The 20,178-nt window shown below is 42.2% G+C and overlaps 1 long non-coding RNA gene across 1 annotated transcript; it reads left to right on the top strand.

Moving 5' to 3' along the window:
• Positions 1–10,506: 10,506 nt before the first annotated feature.
• LOC123188642 (uncharacterized) lies at positions 10,507–12,450 on the top strand. Its single transcript, XR_006494983.1, has 2 exons — positions 10,507–11,256; positions 11,371–12,450. It is a non-coding gene; the product is annotated as an uncharacterized lncRNA (long non-coding RNA).
• The last annotated feature ends 7,728 nt before the right edge of the window (positions 12,451–20,178 follow it).

Genomic DNA, 20,178 nt, shown 5'->3' with positions numbered 1-20,178 from the left:
TTTTTGCTATGTTGGAGTGCAGTAGCTTAGTTTCTTGTTACATTCCATATGGCATCGTGCTGTTGATCGCAGAATTGTGCCATTCTTGTTTTGCTTGCCATTTGCAAACTGTGAATCTGATTTCGGTGATCTTTATATCGATTTCGACCGAAATCATCTCATGTTGCCAAGTTGATGCCTTGATCAATCTTCCCCTTCCAGAGCACACATATGCATTGCATATCACATCCCGCATGTCATGCCATGTTTTGCATCATGTTGATTGTGCATTGCATCGTGATTGATTGTTGGTCCTTTGATTGTGTTCTTGCTTTGGGTAGAGCTGAGAGACGAGTACGTGGTTGAGGAACCTGTTGAGTACGCTTACGAGGATCAAGCTTTCGTCAACTCTAAGAACTTTGCAGGCAAGATGACCATACCCTCGAAATCACTTCTATCTTTGCTTGCTAGTTTCTCACTCTATTGCTATGCAAAACGCGGACTAAAGCATATAGCTCTTTGTCGTAGATGGGGTAATTGAGTTGCGCGCCGGAGAGTTTCTCACTAAAGTAAGCTATGGGGCACTTCTCTTGCAATAACACGCCTCCTATGCCACTACCACTAGCATCGCAATGAATCTCAAAAGGTTTGTCAAAGTTGGGTAAAGCAAGCACGGGAGCATGAGTAAGCAAATTCTTAAGCTCATTGAAAGCGGTATCTTGGGATGCCCCCCAAACAAAAGGCGCATTCTTCTTGCTCAAAGCATGCAAAGGAGAAGCAATTGTGCTAAAATCCTTCACAAAGCGACGATAGAAACCCGCAAGGCCAAGAAAGCTACACACTTGTTGCAAATTGGTTGGTTGTGGCCAAGTCTTAATATCATTGATTTTGGACTCATCAACATGAACACCCTTAGAAGAAACAACAAAACCCAAGAAAACAAGCTTATCAACGCCAAAAAGGCATCTCTCCATATTAGCATAGAGTTTCTCTTTTCGAAGAGTTTGCAAAACGGTTCGAACATGGGTGACATGATCTTTAAGAGATTTGCTAAAAACAAGGATATCATCAAAGTAGACCAAAACAAATATACCAATGTAATGGCGAAAAACATGATTCATAAGATGCATAAAAGTACACGGTGCTTCCGAGAGACCCATAGGCATGACTAGCCACTCATACAAGCCAAACTTGGTTTTGAAAGCATTTTTCCATTCACCACCCTCTTGTATGCGGATTTGATAGTAACCACTTTTAAGATCAATTTTAGAAAAGATAGTGGCACTACTAAGTTCATCAAGCATATCATCTAGGCGTGGAATGAGATACCTATAGCGAACGGTGATAGCATTGATGGGTCTACAATTGGAGCACATGCAAAAGCTACCGTCGTGTTTTGGCACAAGAATGACTGGGACGGCACAAGGGCTCAAACTTTCACGCACATGTCCATGGTATATGAGATGCTTTACTTGCCTTTGTATTTCTTTGGTTTCTTCGGGGTTGACGTGGTAGGGAGCTTTGTTTGGAAGCCCTGCTCCGGGGATGAGGTCGATGCGGTGCTCAATGCCTCGTAGTGGAGGTAGTCCCAGAGGTAGCTCGTTGGGGAAAACATCATGAAATTCCTGCAGAAGAGAAGACAACACTAGAGGAAGAGTGTGAGGAGTGTTAGTTTGTGGTGCATTGTCCTTGCACACAAGGATGTAGTGTAGGACACTAGATGGGTTCTCACACACTCCTCTTATCTCACTTTTGGTGGCAAATAGGACTAAGTTCTTCTTTTCGCTCATCGTGGAGGTGTTCAATTTGGGCTTGTGGCGCTCACTCTCTTTTTGGTGGCTTGCTCTCTCACTATGATCTCCACAATGGGTGGCTTGCTTGTCGGCGATCACTTGACTTGGCGACATTGGACGGAGGACGTACTCCTTGCCTTTCATCTTGAAGATGTAGTGGTTCGTTCGGCCATTGTGGGTGACTCCTCTATCAAATTGCCACGGGCGTCCAAGGAGAAGATGGCAAACGGTCATTGGAACGACGTCGCACTCTAAGGTGTCTTCGTAGGCGCCAATTTTGAAGGAGACTTGTACTCGATGCTCGACTTGGATAGTGCTGGAGTCGCTAAGCCATTGCACTTTGTATGGATGAGGGTGCTTCGTCTTGGGCAATTGGAGCTTGGAGCAAAGTTCTTCACTTGCTAGATTATGACAACTCCCTCCATCGATGATAACCTTGACGGATCGTCCATTGATGCCGGCCTTGGTGTGGAATATGTGGCATCGTTGGTCTTCTTATTGGTGATGTTGGAGATTCAAGACCTTGGAGACAACAAGAGCGGGACTTGAATCTTCATCGCAAAAGACTTGTTCCTCTTCATCGTTCACTTGCCGGTGCATGGCGACTTGCTCTATGGTGTCCATTTCTTCTTCACTCATTGAGTCGTAAGTGTCATCATTGTTGAGGATCATGGTCCGCTTGTTAGTGCACTCATAGGACTTGTGGCCTCGGCCTCCGCATGTGAAGCATTGAAGGAACTTGTCTTGACGGTCTCATCGGTTGGAGTGGATGATGATGAAGCTCTCGGCTTGAAGTTGCTCATAGTAGGAGGATGAACTTGGAGTTGACGAAGCTTTCTTAGAACTCGACTTGTCAATGGTGCTAGTAGAAGGCTTGGTAGTCGGTGTTGGAGTCATTGAAGCTTGGTTGTTGGATAAGCCGTATGTCTTGGAAGAGAACTTGGCATACTTGAAATCATCTTGCACTTGGCGTTCCGCTTTGGTGGCTTGATGCACTAGCTCGATGAGGTTCGAGTATGGTTGGAAGTCTACGATCTTCTTGATAGGATGGTTGAGTCCATTCAAGAAACGTGCCATTGTTTGCTCATCATCTTCCGTGACATTGGCTCTTATCATGGCAATCTCCATCTCCTTGTAGTACTCTTCAACGCTCTTGGTTCCTTGCTTGAGTAGTTGGAGTTTCTTGAAGAGGTCGCGGTTGTAGTAGGTTGGCACGAAGCGTGCTCTCATGACATCCTTCATTTGCGCCCAAGTAGTGATGGGTGGTTCACCTCTTGCCTCTCGGCGCTCTATGAGTTGTTCCCACCAAATGAGGACATAGTCTTGGAACTCAAGGGATGCCATTGCGACCTTCTTCTCTTCTTCATAGTTGTGCAAACAGAAGATCTTGTCAACTTGCAATGCCCATGAAAGGTACACTTCGGGATCGTTGCTTCCATTGAACTTGGGCATGGTGAACTTGAGCTTGCCATAGCGTTGCTCTTCATTGTGTTGGGGTCAGGGATGATGACGCCCGTGTTGTAGATGATTGTCAAGCTCGTGTCACGCTTGGTGAGGGGGGTTGTAAACCTCATGTTGCTCTTGTCATGGAGGATTTCCATTGTCTTCATGCTCTTGATGAACTTGATGTTCTTGGCGAGCTTGTGGAGGGGCTTGTCGAGCTCGAGGAGGAGCTTGAGGAACTTGACGATGCACGCGAGCTTGAAATCTTCGTTCTTGAATTTCTTTGCGAAATGCTTCTTCTTGTTCTCGAGCTTGTCGGCCTCGGTTGGCTACGGATCTACTTGAATCTTGGAGGGCTTGTTGCGCCGCAAGTGCTTGAGCTTCACGGAGTTGTACTTCTTGGCGTTGTGCCTCGGCATCTTGTGCAACTTGGTGTAGACGCGCTCGCTCTTCCTCTTCATGTTGGCGTTGTCGTTGCAGTTCTCGTGCTAGCGCAAAGGCCTCTTGAGTTTGACGTTGTCAGCGCTCTTGAGAGTCAGTGTTGCGTAGGGGGTAGATGCTTGCTTGATGATCATTGCGCGCGACACGGCGAAGAGTGTTTGATGTCAGTGTACTTGAGCCGGAGAGGGTGAAGTCGAAGTGTCGGCTTGAGCGAGTCCTTGATGAAGATGAAGTGGAAGAAGAGTGGTTGAGCAACAAAGCGCGAATTTCATCCATCCTTGTGTCATTCTCTTGCTTGTGATCGTCGAGCTTGTGGTCGAAGTAGTCCCTTGTACGTTGCTCGGAAAGTCGCAAGTCGGCGGCAAGGTTGTCGATGCGTTCACTCATAGCCTGTTGCTCTTGATGCAAAGCACGTTGTGCACCAAAGAGGTGATTCTTGGTGACGTAGGAGTTCATGTCGTCGTTATGCTCAATGAAGAGTGGGTTGGTAGAAGTACTTGGCATATCCATCATTCCAAGATACACAATGTGAGTGGTAGAAAGATAAGAACGAATACCAAATGTACCTTGACCGAAATTGAAAGTGGATCGATGATCACTCCAATGTAGGACAAGGAAATAGCACAATTGGTACTAGCTCTTGTCGGTTTCTCACACATACACAACTAAAAGCTTTTGGTGGAGCTTGGTTAGGATGGTGGCACAAAATTTCATGCAATTGTAAGTGAGCTTAAATAATGTTGGAAAAGATTCACAAGATGCAATGTAACAAGTAGACCAAGCATATAAGGTACACGGAAACACACACACAAAAAGATAAGTGGGGTTGGGCAACCAAGGATGAGCCAAAATGTGGAATCCACGAAAATGCTCTTGTTTCACAACACTAGAGAGATGCTAGCATGATTGCACAATAGGCGGATACAAGAATTTGTGCACAACCTACTAAGCAAAAATGCAACGACTTCTATCCCAAGTATGCTTTATGCAAGGTGTTTCTATGATATGATCCAAGATGATCGAGTATGACAATCTTAATGTTGTATGATGCTATGGTTCTTGCTTAAAAGCTCTTTGCTTATCTTTCCTCTTTGCTTAAAAGCTTGTTTGGCTCTTTGATGTTGGAGCTCTTTTCTTATGCGATGCTTGACGAACCAAGATAGCAATTGTGTATGCGATGAAAACTTTGTGACACAAGGGATGGTACCAATATATGCAACAATGATGTATGTATGCGATGGGAAGTATGATCACTAATGTGCACAAGTCTCATGGCCGGCAATACCCAATGGCTAGTCTCAATGGGTAAGCAACGCAAAGGAGTAAGGCTATGATGACTATCAATGTAATGGCAAGAGTGATATGTCCAATACCAAGACGAGGTTACCGTTCTTGCTTACGGTATGGTGTCAAAATGGTGGACCGAATACCAAGATGTAGTCGAGGTGGTCGTTGTTGATGACGCGTCCGTGGCAAAGATGAGCGTCGGTGATGTCGATGTCGAACTGTACCTAGATAGCCGAAACACAAAAGGATACGGAACCGCAACTTAAATTCTCAAAGCTCGAAGTGGCAACACGTGTCGAAGTGTGAAACGGTCCAAATGGTGGTGGTGTGCGGAAATGGTGATGGCGTAATGGTGGTGGGAGTGCGTATGCGGAAATGTGGGGCGGTGGTGGTGACTACACTGAAAAAAATTCAGTTTCGTCAGGGTCGGTCGGACGTCCGGGCTGGGCAGTCGTCCGGTCGTTGGATGTTCGGGCTGGGTCTGACGTCCAGTGCCTGGGCGAATTTTGGGCACGGGATGAACAGCTAGGGTTCGAGGTGGAGATGGCGAAGATGGTCAAATCCGGAGGATTTTGTGGATGGAAAGGGTGGGGAAAGGGGGGGAAAGCTAGATCCACTCAAAACAAAGCAAATCCACGGATCCAAACCAACAAAATCTCAACACACTAACAAATCACAAAAAAAAATTGGGGCTATTTTTGTGGGGAATTTTCGAATTAGGACGAAAAACAATAAAAACAAGGCTAGAAACACAACGGGGAGGCTCCGAAATCGTGATCAACATGGCTCATGATACCAAGATGATGTAGGGTAGGAACCCTTGGGGCCGATATTTCACGATAGGAGCGGAATCCCGTGAAGAACACGAAGAACATGAGGGGAAAAGGAGGGGGAAACACAAGAGAAACACTAAACCAACGCAAGAAAGTCACACATGTGCTAGATCCTCGAATACATAGAGTTCACACGGTACACAATCAACCAAGGACGATACAAGGGTAAAGGTCTTCTCCGTGAGGAGGTCTTGATGTTCTTCCTTAAACAGGGGTCTTGAATCCAAAGGGATCTTCTCCGAAGAGGCCGCGGTCTCTCACGAGGAGTAGATCCGATGTGGATGAGCGAAGCTCTATCTCTCAAAATGAGCTAAACCAAGGCTAACCCTACAAAGTTGGACGAGGTGGAGCATATATAGTCTTAGTGCAAAAGAGAGGGGCGAAGGGGTATATGGGCTGCGGCCCAACACGCATCAGCGCACAGGCATCGGACGTCCGGAGGCTCGCGGGGGTCCGGGCTTCCGGTGCCTGTCGGACGTCCGTAGTTTCGGCCCGGGTGGTCTTTGGTCGGACGTCTGGTCGGGGTCGGACGTCCGGGCGTCGGTCATCCGTTGGGCATCGGATGTCCGTAGATTTCGTCTCGGGTGTGGGAGCGTCGGTCGTCCGGAGGGGCCCGGACGTCCGGAGCCTGGAGGTCGTCGGACGTCCGGTGTTCGTCGGTCGTCCGGAGCCTGGGAACTTGTAGCAGTTCTTCTTCTTCGTCTTCACGTCCATCTTCTTCCTCTTCTTCTTCTCCTCGCTCCTTAGCTTCTCCAAGATACCTGAGTATGCACAGAGTGTCCGTATGAGGTAGTAGCCATGTCTCATGTGCATCGAAGTGGAAATCTGAAAGGAGTGATGTCACCTCGGTTTCGAGAGCTCTTGCACGTGCTTGTGTCATGGGTCCAAGAGGTGTCGTAGGAGATGTAGTTGGGTCCATGGCCTTGGGATGCTCCACATCACGCTTCGTCCTGAAAGTCCTCTCCTTATTTTTTCTAGGTCAAAATGACTTATATACCAGTAGAGGGGCACCGGAGGTGGGCCGAGGAGGGCACAACCCACCAGGGTGCGCCTGGGCTCCCTGGCGCCCAGGTGGGTTGTGCCCACCTGGTGGGCCCCCTCTGGTGGTTATTTGCTCCAATATTCCTCATATATTCCAAAATAATTCTCCGTAAATTTTCAGCTCACTTGGAGATGTGCAGAATAGGTAACTCTGACGTAGCTTTTCCAGGTCCAGAATTCCAGCTGTCGGCATTCTCCCTCTTTGTGTAGACCTTGCAATTATGAGAGAAAAGGCATTACAATTACTCCAAAAAGCATTATTATGCAATAAAACATAGTAAGTAACAGTAGGTAAACATGATGCAAAATGGACGTATCAACTCCCCCAAGCTTAGACCTCGCTTGTCCTCGAGCGAAACCCGAAATCGAAAAACATGTCCACATGCTTAGAGAGAGAGAGAGAGTGGTGTCAATAAAAATAAAATTATGGACATAGAAGCATCATGTATATTATTATAAAAGCAACAAACTTTATCATAGAAATTTTATCACATAACTTTTATCATAAGCTTCTCGTGAACAAGTAACAATTCATCACAACATCGAATTATAAAGCATAAACTCTATTGAAAACCAAAAAACTATTTTCCGAGTCAACTTTGCAACTACAACTCATCATATTTTTAGGAAGGGTTACGTATCGGAGCCTTTTGGCAAGTCCACATACTCAACCATCATATAGTCTTCTATTATTGCTAACACTCACCACGTACCCATGAGCAACAAGTTTCAACCAAACACATAGGAAGATAGGGGCTTATAGTTTTGCCTCCCAACGCATTCACCTTAAGGGTGATGTCAACAATAATAACCTATGTTCACCCATATTCAACTGGATATATGTGCCTAGATCTTTCCTCACCACATGATGCTTGCAAAGGAGAAAATAAAAAGGAATAGGGAAGAATACTTTGACTCTTGCATAAAAGTAAATACATAAAAGTAAAAGATAGGCCCTTCTCAAAGTGAAGCAGAGGTCGTCATGCGCTTTTTGGTTGTATGCTCAATCTCTTAGTGCAAAAGAACATCACGTTATATTGCCCCTTGTGATAGCAACCTTTATTGTGCAGTCTGTCGCCTTTATTATTTTGCCATCACAAGTTCATACAACGCTCAATTTTCTCTTACACTAAATGATCTAACACATTTAGAAGCAATTGTATTGCCTTATTGCACCGATGACAACTTACTTGAAGGATCTTACTCAATCCATAGGTAGGTATGGTGGACTCTCAAAGCAATATTTGGGTTTAAGGATTTTTGGATGCACAAGTAGTATCTCTACTTAGTGCAGAATTTTTGGCTAGCAATGATAGGGGTCAAGCACCACATGTTAAAGGATCTATGCCAATATAACTTCTATGTGAATATGAACAAACATAAATCATTACGTTGTCTTCCTTGTCCAACGTCAACAATTTTGGCATATAATATTTTGATGGGGGCTCACAATCATAAAAGATGTCCAAGATAGTGTATTTGCATGTGAATATTCTCTTACCTTATTAATTCTTTCATGAATTACATCATTGACCAATTCTATGTTTGTCCATCTCCAATAAATTTTACTACTTATACTCTTCCTTATGTGATTTCATCACTTACCATAAGATTAGCATATGATCTTTTTCATTTATTTTCATTTATTTTTATTCGAACATGAAAGTAAAGAAAGCAAAACTCAAACTAAACTTTATTATATATCTCACACATGACTACAAGGATAGATAGATCACTAAGCAAACACTCGAAGAAAGATTGAACTAAATTTTTATTGAACTAAAGCAAAAGATAACTAAGGATCGAACTAAGATAAGTAAAGGCAAAACATAGTGATGGTGATGGTGATACGATACGAGGGCACCTCCCCCCAAGCTTGGCACAAGCCAAGGGGACTACCCATACCCGATACTCAAGTCTCCTTTGGTGATGAAGAAGGTGGTGGTGATGATGAGGTAGTAGTAGGTTTGCCCTTCAGGCTCAAAAGATACTCCAATCTTCGGATGACCCTCCGAAGGGAAATGATGTGCTCTTGCAATCAAATATTTTCACGGGTGAGATATTTGTTTTGAACATGAACCATTTCAATGATCCTAAAGGCTTCAATCTCAGTAGGAGTGAGATGTTCATAATATGGTTGAAGGATATCTTCTTCTTCCTCCGGGGGCATGGTCTGCTCTACTGCTGGAGCTTGATCTCCAGTAGCTTACTTGCTCTTGTCCCTCTTGATGGTTTCTTCGGGCTCTTCTCTCTTCAATTCAATCTTCATCAACCAAGCATCCTCTTCGTATCACATACCTCCTCTTTTTCACGGATCTGGAGTGTTCCAGAAGGTTTCTTCTATGTGTTCCTCCGGTGTCATGGTTTGAATAATATTGCTTTCAACATTAATAGGCGTACCTGAGATATAATGTTTGATTCTTTGCCCATTGACAACCTTCGAGTTAGTACCTTCGGCATTATTTATTTTGACAGCTCCAGGCGATAAACTTCTTCGATAACATAAGGTCCTTTCCATTTGGAGAGAAGTTGAATCTGAAATGAGAGTTGTGCAAAAGGACATACACCCACTTTGAACTCATGCTTTTGGATTCTTTTATCATGCCATCTCTTAACTTTTTCTTTAAATAATTTGGCATTTTCATAAGCTTGGGTTCTTCATTCATCTACTGAGCTAATATCAAATAACCTCTTTTCACCGGCAAGTTTGAAATCATAGTTGAGTTCTTTAATTGCCCAATATGCTTTATGGTCTAACTTAAGAGGCAAATGACAAGCTTTTCCATAAACCATTTTATAAGGAGACATACCCATGGAATTTTTATAAGTTGTTCTATAATCCCAAAGTGCATCATCTAATTTCTTAGACCAATTCTTTCGGGACCTATTGACAATTTTTTTGTAAAATTTAAATTTTATTTCTCTATTGCTAAGTTCAACTTGACCACTAGACTAAGGATGATAGGGTATTGCAATGAGGGCTGCAAACGAGTCGGGTTCGAGCGAGTTGGAGCGGGCTCAGCTCAACTTATATTAAAATTCGAGTGAGCTCAAACTGAGTGACTCTCAAGATCGAGCCATGGAACATGACTTGTGCTCATCTTGTAACAATCTTGAGTTGATCTCAAGCTACTATCGAGCTAAATAAGATGGTAAAAATTATAAATTTGTGGTGATCATTTCAACTAGATAAGCACACAACACGACACAACTTTGTATGGCAATCTCGTCGTGCTCAGGAGATCTCCTCTTGGTCTCTTGGGAAAACTAGCAATAGATGGTGGTCTTCATGGATAAAAACAAGAAAACAAAAGTGCATATGCTGAGAAATTTTGCCAAAAATAAGAGGATATTTAACACATGGATGACCACGTACCATAATTACGCATAAATCTTCTCTGCGCTCAATTAAGCTTCCATGTTTGCTGGTAAATAAAATGGAGAAAAGTCATGCACATCATATATGGTAACAAATTATCTTATTTCCATTTAATATATGGCATGATCATTTAACATAATGGTATTATGTCGAGCTATCTTTTCCTAATAATAAAGCACAGGTTAAGTCTGTCGGATTCACTGTCGCGGCGTTTTTGCAAGAAAGTCCCTGTCTCTTTTGGTATTCGATCCGCAATACTTGAAATAAGTCGGCCGAACCAGTACGGTCAGAGATAAAAAAATAACCTACCCTCACGAGTCATGAGTCACGACCCTGCCTCCCAATCCTATCTCCACCTCCGGCAAGCCGCCGCCTCCTGCCACGCCACGCCCCCGCCGCAGCGCGCTTGCCGGCCCATTCCCCCGCCGCCCCCCACCCTATGGTGATTTGAAGAGGGCGACGCTACTACTGCTGGACAACGCCAGATGCATGGAGAGGCGATGGCCGCCGCCTGAGCACGGTGGTGGTTATCGCGCGAACCAGGACGACGGAAGCCCGGTGGTGGTTACCTCCAGAACAAGGACAATGGAAGCCAGCGGTGTTGCTGGTCCTCGCGGAGACGACGGCGCCCACTGGGGGACCTCGATCCGCCGCCCAATCAAGCCTAGCATCGATCCGGCCGCTGCTCCTCCACATCTCCAGCTTGTGTTCCTCCACGGGTCCAATCCTCGTGAATATGGTGGCCCGAGCCCCATCCACCTTGGTCCTCTTCCGCCGCAGAAAGATGTGACCTCCCTGGAGTAGCGGGTTAGGCGCACCGTCAGAGGGGGAGAAAATCTTGTTAACTACAGAAACGATGCTTGAACGGCCGGGGAACTGAAGCGTGCAGAGAAGGGGTTCAATTATTCTCTATTCGTTTTTCCTTTCTCTATCATCTCTGCTAGAAGGGTGTTGCAGCGGCAACTAAGGCATCCAGGGTCTAAAACTTGCACAGGGGGCGGCCTAAGGGCACAGCATACAAGCTTGATGAGTCTCGGGTCGGTGGTGCCCTGAGAGCCTGGTGAGTGGTCTGCTGATGGTGCTTGGGCGGTGGTGATTGAACAATGCATCTCCTCATGTCATCGTCCTCCTCTCTATCATCTTATATCTCTGAATTTTTTGGCTGCATGCGCAGGTGTTTGATGCAAGAACAATAACTAACATCCACCAGGAGGAGCAAGAACCAGTGACTGCTACCATTGCTAGCTAATCTAGCTACTAGGATAGCCCCCTATCTCTCCCTCATATACATGGTTTTGCAACGGCCAAAGCACTTTCTTGACACTAATAATCCATAGTTGGGTGCCTTCTTTCTCCCCAACTTTGGTGACTTTGGAACAGCTTGTGGGCAACTGCAGTTTAGAAGAATCAGTACTTGAATTGTCTTTTGAATGTTAAAGCCAAATGTGTTAGAAAACTATAATGATAATTGATGTGTTTCCATGTCTATCTTTCTGTACTCGGCCTTGGGAGATAAGGTGCCTCATGGTACAACATTGACATAGGTGCCGGAATATTTGTGAGTAGCCTGAGCCTCCTATTCTCCCTACAGACCCAGAATTCAGAAGATCAATGGGATTTTGCTTCAGAAAGTAAAAGATCAATGTACTGAATACTGATGCATTTCAACTTTCATTGTGTTTTAACAAAAGACTATTTTATGATGTTTAAGGGGACAAGGTTTATTGATCTGGAGGTGTGTAACCTTGCACTATCTCTGGTTCTAAATAAATGGTGTTCTTTTGTATTTTGTGAAGAAGCATTGCGTGCAAGACAGAAGACACCATAAAAAAGCAGCTTACAAACAACAGCTTGAAAGTTCAAACAGATGTACATAATGAAATTTAGCGTTCCAACAATACATATGTGCAAGAGTGTAGTTCACTTGGAACTTGCGAGTGATGGGAGATCTTCCACATAAAAAAGGGTGCAAAGGCCGTAAAACTTCATGAGGTAATTTAGTCATTCAGTTCTGTCAGTACATTTATGCGTAAATACAAAAGATGTAAGGTCAAAGTACACTTGTTTATGATGTATTTCTTGTTACATCGTTTCATTAATGATATTTTGGTGGGTGGAATAAAAATCATATGCATATGTAGCTCACTGCCATTGATCAATTTACTGAAAGTTGAATGTATAATCAAAACAATGAGTTAGTTGTAGACATGTAAAGTTATGAATATTTTTTATTATAAACCTAGAACTTGGCAAATCTTTATTTTATATCCCATGTGATGTTGTAACAGGAGAGTACTAGACGCTATTCTCTCTGATAATGGATTGTTTCCAAGAATGGATCTTTGTACTTTTGTCAAACAATTGTTTTGCTACTTGCAAAGTCGTTTGAGGGGCATGCGCAGAACAGTTGTTTGGGTGTTAATCTGTTTTTTTAGGTTTCCAAGCACATGTTTATTTATCTTGTCAATACTCACACCGACCCCAGGAAGTCCATCTACGCGGGCATGGGTGATACAGATAGGGCGGAGTAGGAATTATGTGCGAGAAAGAGACGCCATCGATCACCGGTCGATCTGGTCCATGACATCAAATGTTGGCATGCGCAAGGCAGTGCTGTTCGGAGGAAGCAACCTAGCAAGTGCAACGGTGATCAATCAATACGTCTATTTGGCTACAAGAATATACATTTCCCTACTACAATTCCTTCTAGCATGCAGATACAGATGTGCTTGGTGACATGTGATTTTTTTTCGCCCGTTGCAACGCACGGGCATTTGTACTAGTCGAGCTAAAATCCAGCGAGCCAATATTGACTCAAGATCGGATCATTTCTCGGACGAGCTACATAAAGTGTTCAAAGTCAGCTCATTTCTTTTCGAGTCGAGCCAAAAAACGAGTCGATCTTGAGCGGCTCGCGAGCCTCGGGCTTTATTGCGGCCCTAATTTGCAATGCTTGAAAACAAAGCCTAGGGTTCATACTTTCACTAGTGCAAAATCTCTCAACATTGATAACATAATTGGATCATATAACAATCCCTCAACGTGCAACAAAGAATCACTCCAAATTTTCTATCAGAGAACATATGACAAAAAGGTGCATCAAACCCTATGCATAGATTACCTAATGTCACCTTGGCAACCTGTGAGTTGAGTATGAAAACGTACATCAAGTGAATCAATATAATACCCCTTTGTCACCACGGGTATCCATATGCAAGACATACATCAAGTGTTTTCAAATCCAATATTCAATCCAACATAACAAAACCTCGAAGAGCAAGACTCAATTCATCACAAGAAGGTAGAGAGGGAAGAACACCATAAGATCGAAATATATTGACAAAGCTCATGGTACATCAAGATCGTGCCAAATCAAGAGCACGAGAGAGAGAGAGATCAAACAGATAACTACCAGTACATACCTGATACGTCTCCAACGTATCTATAATTTTTGCTTGTTCCATGCTGTTATATTATCATTCTTGGATTTTTTACCATCATTTTATAGCAACTTGGGATTAACCTATTGACATAGTGCCCAGTGCTAGTTGTTGTTTTTTGCTTGTTTTTTACTTCGCAGAAAATCAATACCAAATGGAGTACAAACGTAGCAAAACTTTTTGGAGAACTTTCCTGGACCAAAAGACACCTATTGGGCCAAAGAAGTACTAGAGGGGGGCTCCGAGGGGAACACAACCCACATGGGCGCGCCTGGGGGGCGCCCTGGTGGGTTGTGCCCACCTCGACCGCCTCCCATGCCGCCTCTTTGCCTATAAATACCCCAAAAATCCAAACCCCTAGGGGAGTCAATGAAACACAATTCCAACCGCCACAAGTTCCAGAACCACCAGATCCAATCTAGACACCATCACGGAGGGGTTCATTATCCTCATTGGTGCCTCTCTGATGATGCATGAGTAGTTCATTGTAGACCTACAGGTCTTTAGGTAGTAGCTAGATGGCTTCCTCTCTCTCTTTTGATTCTCAATACAATGGTCTCTTGGAGATCTATTTGATGTAACTCTTTTTGCGGTGTGTTTGTTGGGATCCGATGAACTTTCAGTTTATGATCAGAGCTATTTTATCCATGAAAGTTATTTGAGTTTTGATCTCTTATATGCATGATTGCTTATAGCCTCGTATTTCTTCTTCGAATCTTTGGTATAGTTAGGCCAACTAGAACGGTTTTTCTTGCCATGGGAAGAGGTGCTTTTGTGATGGGTTCGATCTTATGGTGCTCAATCCCAGTGACAGAAGGAGACATTACACGTATGTATTGTTGCTATTAAGGATAACAAGATGGGTCTATTCCTGCGTGAATAGATCTTGTCTACATGATGTCATCGTTCTTATTGCATTACTCCATTTCTCCATGAACTTAATACACTAGATGCATGCTGGAGAGCGGTCGATGTGTGGAGTAATAGTAGTAGATGCAGGCAAGAGTCAGTCTGCTAATCTTGGATGTGATTCCTATATAATGATCATTACCTGGATATCTTCATAATTATTTGAAGTTCTATCAATTTCCCAACAATAATTTGTTTACCCATCGTATGCTATTTTTCTCGAGAGAAGCCAGTAGTGAAACCTACGCCCCCCCCCGGGTCTATTCTCTTTCATATTTCCTTTCCGAACTATTATTTGCCACTTTTATTTTCAGATCTATTGTTCCAAAAACCCAAAAATACCTTGCTACAATTTTTTATTATTTATTTTATTCCGCATTTCCGCGAGATCTACTACAAACCAATCTATCTTTTACCCGGGAGGGACTGACAACCCCTCTTACGCGTCGGGTTGCAAGTATTTGTTCTTTATGTGCAGGTACCGTTTACATAGTGTTGCTTGGTTCTCCTACTGGTTTGATAAGCTTGGTCGCATCACTAAGGGAAATACCTGCCATAGTTGTGTTGCATCATCCCTTCCTCTTCGGGGAAAATACTGATGCGGACACGAGCCATCGAGAAAGGATTCCTGGCACTGTTGCGGGGGACACATCATGAACATCTATTAGGTTCCTAATCACAAATCTCATCTCCAAACGATTTACATTATTTGTCATTTTCCACTTGTTTTCATCTCCCCCACCTCACAAAAATTTGTCGTTTTACTCGCCCTCTTTTTTGTTCGCCGTTTTCTCGTCAGATCTCTTATTTTCTTGAACTTGTCATCATGAGCGATTTTGGTATGGTAGAAACAGATGATGGCCTAACTCCTAAAATTGGACGATCTAGAAATCTGGATGCTAAAACGTTTGTTTTGGGGAAAGGGAATATTATGGTAAAGGAACATATCCAAGAATTTTTCAACTGTGTCGGAAATTTAACTCTTGATGATGCTCCTATGCTTAAAAGAACTAAATCCTATGCGGAAGCTATCTCAGCACTAGTTCTGAATCTTGAAAATAAATTTATCCGTACTCATCCTACCTTGCAAAGATTGTTTTATGAGTTGCCTGTTATAAAGAATCCTAAAGCTAAAAAGTTGGATACCCTTGTTATTATGAATGAATTTGATTACATAATATGGGAAGCAAGGGAATTTTTTATTTTGTATGGCATGAACCGTGAGAAACCGGTGATAGATGAGATCCTTTATAATAGTGATTATATGTTGAGACACTTGCTTGGAAATAATCAAATTTTCGATGAGAATCTTAGAAAGGAAATCCCCCTTTTAGATATAATCCAACAAGTTTTCAATGATGTCAATGAACACTATTCTTGGATTGTCGCCGGAAATCAAAGGGGATATGATGATAGGCAACTTGAAGTGCTAGTGTTCATATGGATAATGTGTTTCAAGTTATTTTTGCAAAACCTCCTGACAAAAACACATCTAAGGAAAATAAGAAGAAAGATGACAATATTTGAATCTATGCTTTATGCCTAGCTAGGGGGCGTAAAACAATAGCGCTTGTTGGGAGGCAACCCAATGGATAAATTTATTTTTGCCTTTTTCTTTATGTTCTTGAGTGTTTGCACAATTATGCCTCTATTATGATTGTGCTTTTTATGTTTTAATAAGTGTTTGGGCCAGGCAAAGCCTTTGGGATCATGTTGGGTGATAGTTCATCTGATCTTGTTTAAAACAGAAAATTTTGTGTCCTGTGAAATAATTTTGAAAAATCAAGGAAGCGACGAAAAATTCTGAATTTTTTACACAAGATTGATATAAAAATTGCCTATGTTGTCCTAAGTTTTAAGAATTTTTGTAGTTACATAAGTATATGAAGTTTTCAGATTGCTACATATTGTTCTGTTTTTGACAGATTATGTTTCTTTGTCTTGTGTGCTTATTTTGATGAATCTATGATTTGTATCAAGGGGTATAAGCCATAGCAAAGTTGAAATACAATAGATATAATGCAAAACTAAAATATGAATGGGTTTGAAACAGTACTTAGATTAGTGATTTGTTTTCTTATACTAACGGATCTCACAAAGGTGTTGTTGAGTTTTGTGTGATTGAAGTTTTCAAGTTCTGGGCGAGATCACAATGGATGAAGGAATAAGGAGTAAGAATATCCTAAGATTGCACCCCAAGTCATTATCCAAAGAGGAACAAGCAACTAAGCTTGGGGATGCCCCCGAGTGGCATCCCCTCTTTCTTCTAACGACCATCGGTATTTTACTTGGAGCTATATTTTTATTCGTCACATATCATGAGTTTTGCTTGGAGCGTCATGTATTATATGAATCTTTGCTTGTTTTGCCTTTTATTTTCTATCATCTATCCTTGCAGGACACACCTATTTGAGAGAGCCAAAATTATACTATGATTTGTTAGAATTGCTCTTTGTGTTTCACTAAAAAAAATTGAGCTATAGAATTACTCTAGTGCTTCACTTATATCTTTTTGAGCACGGTGTGCTTTAGTATTTTTGAAGACATGCTCTCATGCTTCACTTAGATTTGTTTGAGAGTTAGTATTTTTTTTGAAGAAATTCTCTCATGCTTCACTTATATTGTTTTCAGAGATGAAAATTTTTATGCTAATGTTCTTCACTTAAATTTGTTTGAGCTATCAAAAGCAACATATGAAACTAGTACCAAAGGGATAGATATTCAAGAGGGATATAACAAAAACTTTCATGAGGATCATTGGGTAAAATAAACTTGATTCCTTGTAATAGTTTAGCGATATGATGATAGTGATATGTGAGTCATGTTGGTGAGTAATTATGCTTTAGTAAGAATATTGGTGTTAAGGTTTATGATTCCCTGTGCAGGCACGAAAGTCAATAGTTATGCAATGAAATTTCATCCTACATGTGGTGCATTATTCGGTGTTAGTTACACTTAATGCTCTCTTATGTGATTTTTCGTTTCTTGGTTGGATGCTTCCCAATCTTATTGATAGCCTTCCCTTGTACTAAGTAGGAATACTACTTGTGCATCCAAAATCCTTAAATCCAGTTTTGCCATATGAGTCCAGCATACCTACCTATATGCGGTATTCTCTTTCCGTTCTAAGCAAATTTGTATGTGCTATCTCTAATTTTCAAATTAATTTCCTTTTTGTGTGCTCGTACCGCTCATGGAACGGTAGGGGGTGGCTGATATTTTTCCATTCTAGATGTGTTATTCTCAAGATGAGTGTTTATGCACTTGTCATTGCATGAGAGTACGGCAAAGGTATTAGGGATGCCCAGTCCTGAAATGAAAAATGAATTTACTTTACGTTGTCAAATAATAAATTCCTTGGAAAGTGTTGGTATGGACGACACCCATGTATACGGCTCGTCGTACGTGGAATGTGAAATTATGGTGGAAAAGGAATAACCTTTATTTTCTGTTTGGGAACCGCCTATGACACATCTAGCATGGAAAGTATTGGGAATTACTCGATCATTTTCATTGACAGGAAAAGCATGCCACCGAAAATGTTTTATCTCTATCTTTTTCGCTTTGAGCTCTGGCACCTCTACAAATCCCTACTTCCCTTTGCGAAGGGCCTTTCTGTTTACTTTATGCAATTTATATTTTTATTTGAGTCTCCATCTTCGCTTATAAAGCACCAACTAAGGGGCACTATGATCGTACTTGAGCATTGCGTGCAACTAATATGCGAGTGTGTTTCATGGATGGATAAATGATTGAGCATGATGAGCTAGGGATAACTTGCTTTAGTGTTGATATTTTGAATGACATGGTTGCTTGTTGATATGCTTGAGTACTGAAATCTTCATGTCAAAACTAGACTATTGCTTTGAATCGTATAAAAGTCCAAATGTCCATGCTACAAAAGAAAGATTATGCGATGAACATGTTAGGCAACATTCCACATCAAAATTCTGTTTTTATCATTTACCTACTCAAGAATGAGTAGGAATTAAGCTTGGGGATGTTGATACTCTCCAACGTATCTATAATTTTTGCTTGTTCCATGCTATTATACTATCATTCTTGGATGTTTTACCATCATTTTGTAGCAACTTTATATCATTTTTTGGGACTAACCTATTAACATAGTGCCCAGTGCCAGTTGTTGTTCTTTTGCTTGTTTTTACCTTCGCAGAAAATCAATACCAAATGGAGTCCAAACATAGCTAAACTTTTTGAAGAATTCCAGAAGACACATGTTGGGCCAAAGAAGTACCAGAGGGGGGCTCTGAGGGGAGCACAACCCACCTGGGCGCACCTGGGGGCCCAGGCACGCCCTGGTGGGTTGTGCCCACCTCGGCCGCCTCCTGCACTGCCTCTTTGCTCTATAAATACCCCGAAAATCCAAAAACCCTAGGGAAGTTGATGAAACACAATTCCAGCCGCCGCAAGTTCCAGAACCACCAGATCCAATCTAGACACCATCACGGAGGGGTTCATCATCCTCATTGGTGCCTCTCCGATGTTGCATGAGTAGTTCATTGCAGACCTATGGGTCCGTAGGAAGTAGCTACATAGCTTCCTCTCTCTGTTTTGATTCTCAATGCAATGGTCTCTTGGAGATCTATTTGATGTAACTCTTTTTGTAGTGTGTTTGTTTGGATCCGATGAACTTTGAGTTTATGATCAGATCTATTTTATCCATGTAAGTTATTTGAGTTTTGATCTCTTATATGCATGATTTCTTATAGCCTCGTATTTCTTCTTCGAATCTTTGGTTTAGTTAGGCCAACTAGATCGATTTTTCTTGCCATGGGAAGAGGTGCTTTGTGATGGGTTCAATCTTACGGTCCTCAATCCCAGTGACAGAAGGAAACATGACATGTATGTATCATTGCTATTAAGGAGAAGAAGATGGGGTCTATTCCTACATGAATAGATCTTGTCTACATCATGTCATCATTCTTATTGCATTACTTTGTTTCTCCATGAACTTAATACACTAGATGCCTGCTGGATAGCGGCCGGTATGTGAAGTAATAGTAGTAGATGCAGGCAGGAGTCAGTATACTAATCTTGGACATGATGACTATATAATTATAATTGCCTGGATATCGTCGTAATTATTTGAAGGTCTATGGATTGCCCAACAGTTATTTGTTTACCCACCGTATGCTATTTTTCTCGAGAGAAGCCACTAGTGAAATCTATCTACGGCCTCCGGGTCTATTCTCTTTCATATTTGCTTTCCGATCTATTATTTGCCACTTTTATTTTTAGATGTATTATTCAAAAAACCCAAAAATACCTTGCTGCATTTTTTTGTTATTTATTTTATTCCGCGTTTCCACAAGATCTATTTATCCAATCTACTACAAACTAATCTATCTTTTACCCGGGAGGGATTGACAACCCCTCTTACGCATCGGGTTGCAAGTATTTGTTCTTTGTGTGCAGGTATTGTTTACATAGTGTTGCATGGTTCTCCTACTGGTTCGATAACCTTTGTCTCATCACCGAGGCAAATACCTACCATAGCGGTGCTGCATCATCCCTTCCTCTTCGGGGAAAATACTGACACGGACACGAGCCATCAATACCCTCAGCCCTGAGGGTGAACTACTCCCCCTCATCATGGTGGCCATCGGGATGAT

Source organism: Triticum aestivum, chromosome 2A (assembly GCF_018294505.1).
Source record: "Triticum aestivum cultivar Chinese Spring chromosome 2A, IWGSC CS RefSeq v2.1, whole genome shotgun sequence".
NCBI lineage: Eukaryota > Viridiplantae > Streptophyta > Magnoliopsida > Poales > Poaceae > Triticum > Triticum aestivum.
The sequence above is the reverse complement of the archived record's forward strand: the minus strand, read 5'-3'. Positions and strand labels throughout refer to the sequence as shown.